Source organism: Panthera onca, chromosome A2 (assembly GCF_046562875.1).
Source record: "Panthera onca isolate mPanOnc1 chromosome A2, mPanOnc1 haplotype 2, whole genome shotgun sequence".
Lineage (NCBI taxonomy): Eukaryota > Metazoa > Chordata > Mammalia > Carnivora > Felidae > Panthera > Panthera onca.
In genome coordinates this window covers 97,937,382-97,946,039 of record NC_138340.1, presented here as the reverse complement: position 1 = coordinate 97,946,039, position 8,658 = coordinate 97,937,382, and the positions used below count along the sequence as shown (strand labels likewise).

The 8,658-nt window shown below is 37.5% G+C and overlaps 1 non-coding gene across 1 annotated transcript; it reads right to left on the bottom strand.

Moving 5' to 3' along the window:
* Positions 1-387: 387 nt before the first annotated feature.
* Positions 388-494, bottom strand: LOC132679930 (U6 spliceosomal RNA). The gene has a single exon (XR_009610416.2). It is a non-coding gene; the product is annotated as a U6 spliceosomal RNA (small nuclear RNA).
* Between the last annotated feature and the right edge of the window lie 8,164 nt (positions 495-8,658).

Below are 8,658 nucleotides of genomic sequence, written 5' to 3'. Positions count from 1 at the left end.
TCTTGGCCCATTTTAAAATCTGGTTGTTTATTTTTTTGTTGAATAGTAGGAATCTTTATATATTTCTGTGTATTAAACCCTAATGAGATATATGATTTGCAAATATTTTCTCCCATTTCATGGGTTTCTGTTGATAGCGTGTTTTGAAGCACAAAAGTTTTTAATTTTGATATAGTCCAATTTATTTATTTTTTCTTTTGTTGTCCGTGCTTTTGAGGTCATATCCAAGAAGCCATTGCCAAATCCAATGTCATGAAGCTTTTCTCATATATTTTCTTTTAAGAGTTTGGGTTCACTTTAAGCCAACCTCTTGTAGATAGTATAATGTTAGAGTTCATCTTCATTCTTTGCATGTGAAGGTTTACTTTTCCCAGCACCATTTGCTGAGTAAATATTGAATGCTTTAAAAATTCACATGTCCTCCTTGCACAGAAGCCATGCTAATCTTCTCTATATCATTCCCATTTTAGTGTATGTGCTCCCAAAATAACCACTAGATGTCTTTTTAAATTAAAATTAAAATTATCTTTGAGATTTCTCAAGGAGCCCCTGGAAAATCACAATGATTTATATATTTACCTTATAAAAACAGAGATGCCAGAAATATTTTAGGTTGCCCTGATATAATTTATATTTCTGAATTAGCTTGTCACTATTATAAAAAAATTCCTGGGAAGAACTGTCAAGTGAAAGGATAATTTTGTACAGATAAAATATTATCCATATAAAATTTTCTGAGACTGTACATTGCACCAAACAAATTGACAGCCTCAAGAGATTTGTTAATGCTTTCATTGTCTGTGATAGGATCTTAACTGTAGAAAAGTTTTGTTACAATTCTTTGAAAGAGTTATGTATTATAGTGCAATGGAGAAGTTTACTCTCCTCAGTTTTGTTATTGTTCATTACTGTAATATATCAATCTTATCATAGTCCAATTAGCAGGCAGTTCTGCTTCTTTGGTAGTTATAATACAAAAAGTATTCTTTACCAGATCCAGAAGCCATGTTCTTAAACAGTTCTTCAAGAGAAAGACTTCAAAAGCACAATTTGTAACCCATGAACTGTGACATAATTACTATACCCCAAAGTAGTTACTTTATTTGTGGAAAGATTTTCAGAAATAGTCTGAAAACACCATTTTTGCCTCTTCGATGGAAAAAACATTAAAAAAAATTTTTTTTTAATGTTTAATACTTTTGAGAGAGAGAGAGACAGAGAGATACAGAGCATGAGCAGGGAAGGGGTAGAGAAAGAGGGAGACACAGAATCCAAAGCAGGCTTCAGGCCCAAGCTATCTGTACAGCTTGACTTGGGGCTCAACTTATGAACTGTGAGATCATGACCTGAGCTAAAGTCTGACGCTTAATGGACTGAGCCACCCAGGTGCCACTAAGTAACTGGAATTTGCATAAAAGCTTTAAAAAATTCCTTAAGCTCCTCTTCCTCTAAAGAATACTTCTCAGGGCGCCTGAGTGGCTCAGTCGGTTAAGTGTACGACTTTGGCTCAGGTCGTGATCTCATGGTTCATGGGTTCAGGCCCCACGTTGGGCTCTGTACTGACACTCAGAGCCTGGAGCCTACTTCGGATTCTGTGCGTGTCTCTCTCTCTCTGCCCTTCCTCCTGCTCACACCCTGTCCCTCTCTCTCTCTCAAAAATAAACATTAAAAAAATTATAAAAAAATAAATTCCAGTTAGTTAATATGCAGTGTAATATTCGTTTCATGTGTCTCATACGATGTTTCAACAGTTCCATAAACACCTGGTGCTCATCATGATAAGTGCACTCCTTCATTCCCATCACCTATTTTATACTCTGAATAACAAAGGATATTTTGCATGTTGAAGATGCCCCCTTTTCCATCTCCTACTACCACCAGTCAAACCCAACTTATTATTGAGCCTAAGATATAAGAAACAACTGAATGGATTATTGTTAATTTGAATATCCCAATGGTATAAGCTCTAGGTGATGAACAACTATTTGGTGTTACCTAGCCATGCTCAAAGAAATGGAAGAGATGGAAGAAGAAATAGAACCAGGCATCAAGCCACCAGAAAGCTGGTTGAATTTTGAGTGCAAGAACAATTATATTATTGTGCATATTGCACTAAAATGCCTTATCAGAAAAAAGAGTATCAACAAAACCATACTTCAGAAACATTTTTGAAAAAACAGCCTTTCTAGAGTGTTGGTATCTCTTGCTATTTCCACTCCAGCTGTTCTTATCATCCACAATAATATTAAGATCCTAATTCCAAACATGGGTGTTCATGCATTCATCCAGCAAACATTTATATATCACTTCTACTGCTGCTAGAGTGCACTGATGAGATGAGGGTCTAGATCAGGCAAAAGGAACAGAAAGAGAGGCTTAAAATACATTTGAGGTAAAATGTATAGAATATGGAGACTGATTGGAATAAAATAAGAAAAGGAAGTTTAAGATTTTATTTTTAAAAATTTTTTAACATTTATTTATTTTTGAGAGACAGAGAGAGACTGAGCATGAGTGGCAGAGGGGCAGAGAGAGAATGAGACACAGAATCTGAAGCAGGCTCCAGGCTCTGAGCTGTCAGCACAGAGCCTGATTTGGGCTCGAACTCACAAACTGTGAGATCATGACCTGAGCTGTAGTTGGATGCTTAACTGACTGAGCCACCCAGGTGCCACAGAAAGTTTGAGATTTTAAAAGAGGATATAATCATGACTCTCATACAAAAGTAAATTGGACACCTGCCCAAGATCTTATTTCATTCATTAACTAATGAGGAAGTCATAGATGTTACAATTGATGCAAATGAGATTTACAGAATCACACATATATTAAGATTAAGTATGCTAAAATTAATTCACAAATAGTTGCAAAACTGGCTCATTCCAGTTTTATTCTCTACCCAGGAGGTAGAGAGAAATCAGTTGCATTTATTCCAGATGAAATTCATATGCATGATTTTGGACAGCAATCATTTGTACTAGCTATTAGTTATCTACAACTTATAAAAATGGTAAAGAAGCTCAAAGACAATGAAAAGTACAGAGAACGTATAGAATCAGATACCAATAATGGTGTGCTTAGGCAACTGTTTTTTTGTGTGTTTTGTGTTTTTAGAGAGACAGACCGTGTGAAAAGTGGAGAGGAGTTGGGGTGGGGGGAGAGAGAGAAAGAGAGAGAGAGAATCCCAAGCAGGCTTCATGCTCAGCAAGGAACCTGACATGGGGCTTGATCTTATGACTCTGGGATCGTTACCTGAACCGAAATCAAGAATCAGACACCCAAATGACTGAGCCACCCAGATGCCCCAAACAATTGTTTAAGTTTCCATTGAAGACATCCATTTCAAAAGACAAAACGTAATGATTTTACTTAAAAAAATTTTTTAAGAATATAGCTTTTTCAGAGACTTAAAAATAAATACTGACAAGTGCTCTCTATATTTGGCATTTGGCAATTGGTGTTACTTTTTCAGGAAAAAGTAATAACAAGACTCATATTCTTGAGAAGGTTTATTTATCTAAATCTATCAGAAGGATCACAGTAAAACACTGTTAAGAAAATGGACTCTGGTTAGATTGCCAAAGTTCACGTTCTGACTTCATTACTAACTAGCTACTGACTTTGGGCAAGTTATGTATTTTCTCCATAACTCAGCTTCTTCATTGCTTAAATGAGAACAGTAACAAGATTTAATTTATAGGACCGTTGAGAAGATTTCATTAGATAATAAATGTCATGTACCTGACATATGGTAACCACTCAGTAAATGCTATCTATTAGTATCCTGAGAGAAAGGCTATTAATATCACCAGGCTTTTTATAAAGAGTATATTTTGATGGAAACTTAAATGAGTTCAAAATCCTTTCTCTGATTACAGCATTTTCCAATTCCCTGAAATTTCCATTCACACACCTCCTCAGCCCTATCACCTTCAGAGCCAACCCCATGAGATGCAGGTAAGAGCATTATCATGAGAGAGGGAAGGAACAATCACTTCATGACTACAGCCACAAAGTCTCAATCCCACCATCACTAATGTCCTCCGGGCATCTAAAGTCCCATGGTACTCACCTGTCAGCAGTGAGTATTTTGCAGATAAATCCAAACTCTAATACTGTGGCCCCAAAACTATTGCGTGGTATCTTTCCCCATAGCAAGTATTCATCAATCAAATAAGTTGTTTTTAATCAGGTTAAAAATTCCCAAATTATATAAACCGTACATGTCAACTAGGTAAAATAAGCATTCTAAAGCAAAAGTAAGACATATTAGTAGGAAAGGCTGAATGACGGGTGGCTTGGATAAATCCTACTGCTAGAAAATAAAGGAAAATAAATACTGAGCAAAGCAGTGTTACACATGTGCCCCAGCCACTTAAACAAGGACTCCCCAATTACCTTTTATAATTTCAAGTAAAGCCTTCAATAATTGCAGCTATGTTTAAAAAAAATGCTTAGGGAAAAAATCCTGGAAGAACACGCATCAAATTATTAGCTAAAATTGAGTCAGGATAAGGAGTTCATTGCCTTTTTTTTAACTTAGTTTACATTTTAATTTGCTATCCAAATTTTATATAATGAATCACTTCAATGTTTAAAAGTAAAGGAAACCAAGACCCACAAAACCCTCAAGGATGCCCTTTTGAAGCCTCAGACAGAAGAGAAGGGAGAAACATAGACACAGAAAGTAATATAAATTGTCTTAATTATTTTATTTTATTTTTTTTACTAACTGCCATACTGCTATGCCAATAACGAACATTTCCCTACATCGTTAATACAGAAAATATTGCTCCTGTATTGGGAATACACTTGAAGAGGTATGGAGCACCTGGCAAAGAAAAGTAGCCAACTTTATGATAGAAAGTTCTGTATTCCCCTGGTAAATGCACACTTGTTATTCCAGCTTTAGCAATATCAAGTGAGCACTTCTGTTAAAGTTACCAACTTACTTACTCCCCCAGTTTCCATTGTAACTCCTTTTTTTTTGGTACATGTGTAAGAATCACAAAATTAAGAATGGAGTTTCTTCCAGAAACTTCCACAGCACCAAGAGGAGAGGAGGGTGGTCTGTGTTTGAATGGACCTTAAAATAGATCGGCACTTCTGGTCCCTTTGTAAGGATCATAACATAATTCTCCTCCGTCAAACTAAAAGAAGATGTGGAAAAGAGAAGAAACAATCAATAGGGATTTAACTTCAAAAACAGGAAAAAAAATACTGCTTAAGAGAGCATGCTAATGGGCTGTGAAAGTGAGTCCCTCACAATGTTTTTCTGCTGGCCCCCAGAAAGGAATGCATAGGTTATGCACATAAAACCCCTTTTTCTATGGTAACAGCAACTTTCCCCAGGGCAACAGGAAATAGGAAAGGAAAATGTTTCTGCAGGTCTGAGGTGAAGTTAAATATAATTTTTTAGTAAATAATCAGAATTCACCAGCTCCAACTCTCTTGCCACCAAGGACCCTATGCTGTCTTGCTCTTTTTTTATTGTATCTTTTTTTATTGTATTGTATGCTGTCTTCCTCCCTTATTGTATCAAAGCTTACTCTTTATAATCTGGATAAATGTTCTTTAAAAAGTAAATATTTAAGGGGCGCCTGGGTGGCTCAGTCGGTTAAGCGGCCGACTTCGGCTCAGGTCATGATATCACGGTCCGTGAGTTTGAGCCCCGCGTTGGGCTCTGTGCTGACAGCTCAGAGCCTGGAGCCTGTTTCGGACTCTGTGTCTCCCTCTGTCTGACCCTCCCCCGTTCATGCTCTGTCTCTCTCTGTCTCAAAAATAAATAAACGTTACAAAAAAAAATAATAAATAAATAAATAAATAAATAAATAAAAAGTAAACATTTAATTGTAGGTCATTATTTGAGGTATTTACTCACAATAGGAAATATGTTCAAAAACACAAGGAATGATGCTCTAAGGTTGGCATCTAAGACATAAACGCAGGTTAGAGAGAAAAGAATCCTCCGGTGAGCCTTAAATTACATTCCTATAGCTGCCTTCTTATAAAGCCATAAAATTAGGCCTATCCAGAAAGATTTATGTATTTCTTATTCTTAATTGAAATAAAAAACACATACAATTTATTATCTTAACCTTTTGGAAGAATACAGTGCAGTAGGGTTAAGTATATTCACATTGTGGTGCAATGCATCTTCAGAACTTTTTATGCTGCAGAACAAATTCTATACCCATTACACAAAAACTCCCCATTTCTCCCTGCTCACATCCCTTGGCAACCACTATTCTACTGTTCTATGAATTTGACTACTTTAGATACTTTCTATAAGTGGAATCACACAGTGTCTTTTTATGACTGGCTAATTTCACTTAGCACAATGTCTTCAAGTTTCACCCATGTTGTAGCTTGTGACATGATTTCCTTCCTTGTTAGGGCTGAATCATATTCCATTGTTAGGCATATACCACCTCCTTGCTATTATGAATAACACTACTATGAACATGGGTGGGCAAATAGCTCTTCAAGATCCTCTTTCAATTCTTTAGATACCTGCCCCAAAGTGGGATTGCTGGATCATATGTTAACTCTATTTTTAATATTTTGAGGCACCTCCATACTGTTTTCTATAGCAAATGCAACATTTTGCATTTCCACAAATGGTGTACAGAGGTTCCAACATTCTTGCCAACACTTGTTATTTTCTGGGGTTTCTTAGAGTAGCCGTCTTAGTAAGAGTAAAATAATATCTCATGGTGGTTTTGAAGACTTGTATTTTTGATACTACTTTTTTTCCAATTTATAAACGTTGCCTATAATTTCACTAAATTATAATATTGTGAGCCTGCAAATATTACAATACTTGGCAAGTAATGATACACAAGAATTTAAAAGCTTTGTGATTTTGCAATACTCACAAGAAATTGGTGATAATTTGGGAGTTGAACTTGAAATTATAAATCCCCCAGTTATTTACTTAATTCCTGAAGGTATACATAAACTTCTGGTTTCTATGTTCTGGTATTATTTCTCTTTGTTAAATATGTACTTTTTTACATTAATATTGGTGCCACCAAATTTTTATGAAGAACATACACAAAGTTATGTATTTTTCTACATGTTAACATAAAAAGGACTCTTTTCAATAAATTATTTACATGAAAATGAAGAGAAAATTATTTCTGATTAATAGTAACCATAACACAACTTTTTTTTTTAAGATTTTACTTTTGGGGGAGAAGCCAAGATGGTAGAACAGCATGGAAGTTTTTTGTGTGTCTCGAATCCATGAAATATAGCCAGACCAACACTAAACCATTCTGTGCACCTAAAAAAAATTCTTCTGAGGATTAACACAATCTGCACAACCTGAACTACAGAATTCAGCAGGCACATGGCGTGGAGAGGTAAACTGGGGGAGAGAGTAACTACAGAGGGCAGGGAGCTGCTTTTGCGTGAAGGGGGGTGGGGGAAAGAGGAGAGAATATGGGAAAAGCACTCCCAACCCCCCACCAAAAGCAGCTGGAGAGAAAGTGGAAAAGTGGAAACAGCCCCAGGGACTGAACTAAAAGGGAAGAAAGGAGAAACGAGAGGGTTTAAATTCCATTAAGACTACAAACAGCGGGAGTGGAGAGTCTGAAACTCTGCAGCTCAATACCTGGTGGTGCTCTGCTGGGAGGGGCGAATCCCCGGGAGCAGAGTGGAGTCTGGGTTTCTTCAAGCCTCACAGGAGAGAGGCGGTTTCCCTGCTGCAAGGACGCCTGGTAGAGGCTGTGTGGGTCCCCCAAAGACAAGGCCCCAGTGGACATGGGAGAACAACCACTTTGCTGGTGCTGGAACAAAGTCGTTGAAGGTGAAGCCTGGTGCCAGATGGGTGTTGTGATTTTCCATAATCCCTGAAATGCTGTGGCTACACTATCTTGTGAACTTTCTCTGGGGCGGGCTGGCACCCAGCCGCATTCTCTGGGTGTTGGCAGCAGCATGGACCTGCAAATGTTCCTGGGTGCAGCCGGCACCCAGCCATTGCTCAGTGAGGTCTTCCACAGAGGCGCAGAACGGGTCAAAGCTGTAGTCCCTTAGAAGTAAGGGGTCGGGAAAACAGCCGCATTGGAGACAAAACTCAGGAGGGAGGTGCTGCCTGGGGCTTGGTCATGAACTGTGTGAAAGCAGGGAGTGGACAGAGTCCAAAGACAAAGACCAGGTGTGCGATTGCTGATTGGGGAGAGCAGAGTTCTGATAATAGAGACTGAGTAGATGGATGACGCCATTTTCACCGCTCCCCCACCTGTACATTCGCACCTACATGCACCACAACAATCCACCCCAGTAAGCTAAGCAGCTCCATCTAGTGGAGTACAGAGCCGTTACACTAAGTCCCACCCAACTGGGCCAACCTCCCTCTTCAGGAACACAGTCTCTCTGCTTGCTTAGTTTATGGACTATAAAGCGCTTCATAGTTTGACTTCTAGGGGAAAACGAAGTAATTTCAGTCATATTTCAGTTTGTTCGCTGGTCCATCTATTCAATTTTCTTTCTTTCTTTTTTCTTTCTACTCTTTTTTGTTTCTTTTCTTTTTGTTGAATACAGAAAGAGAAAAACTTCATTTTTATCTTCAATTTTTATAAAAAATATTTCTCTTTAATTTTTTTCTACTATACTTTTTACTTTTGTGTAATTTTTAAAAAATCCTATTTTACT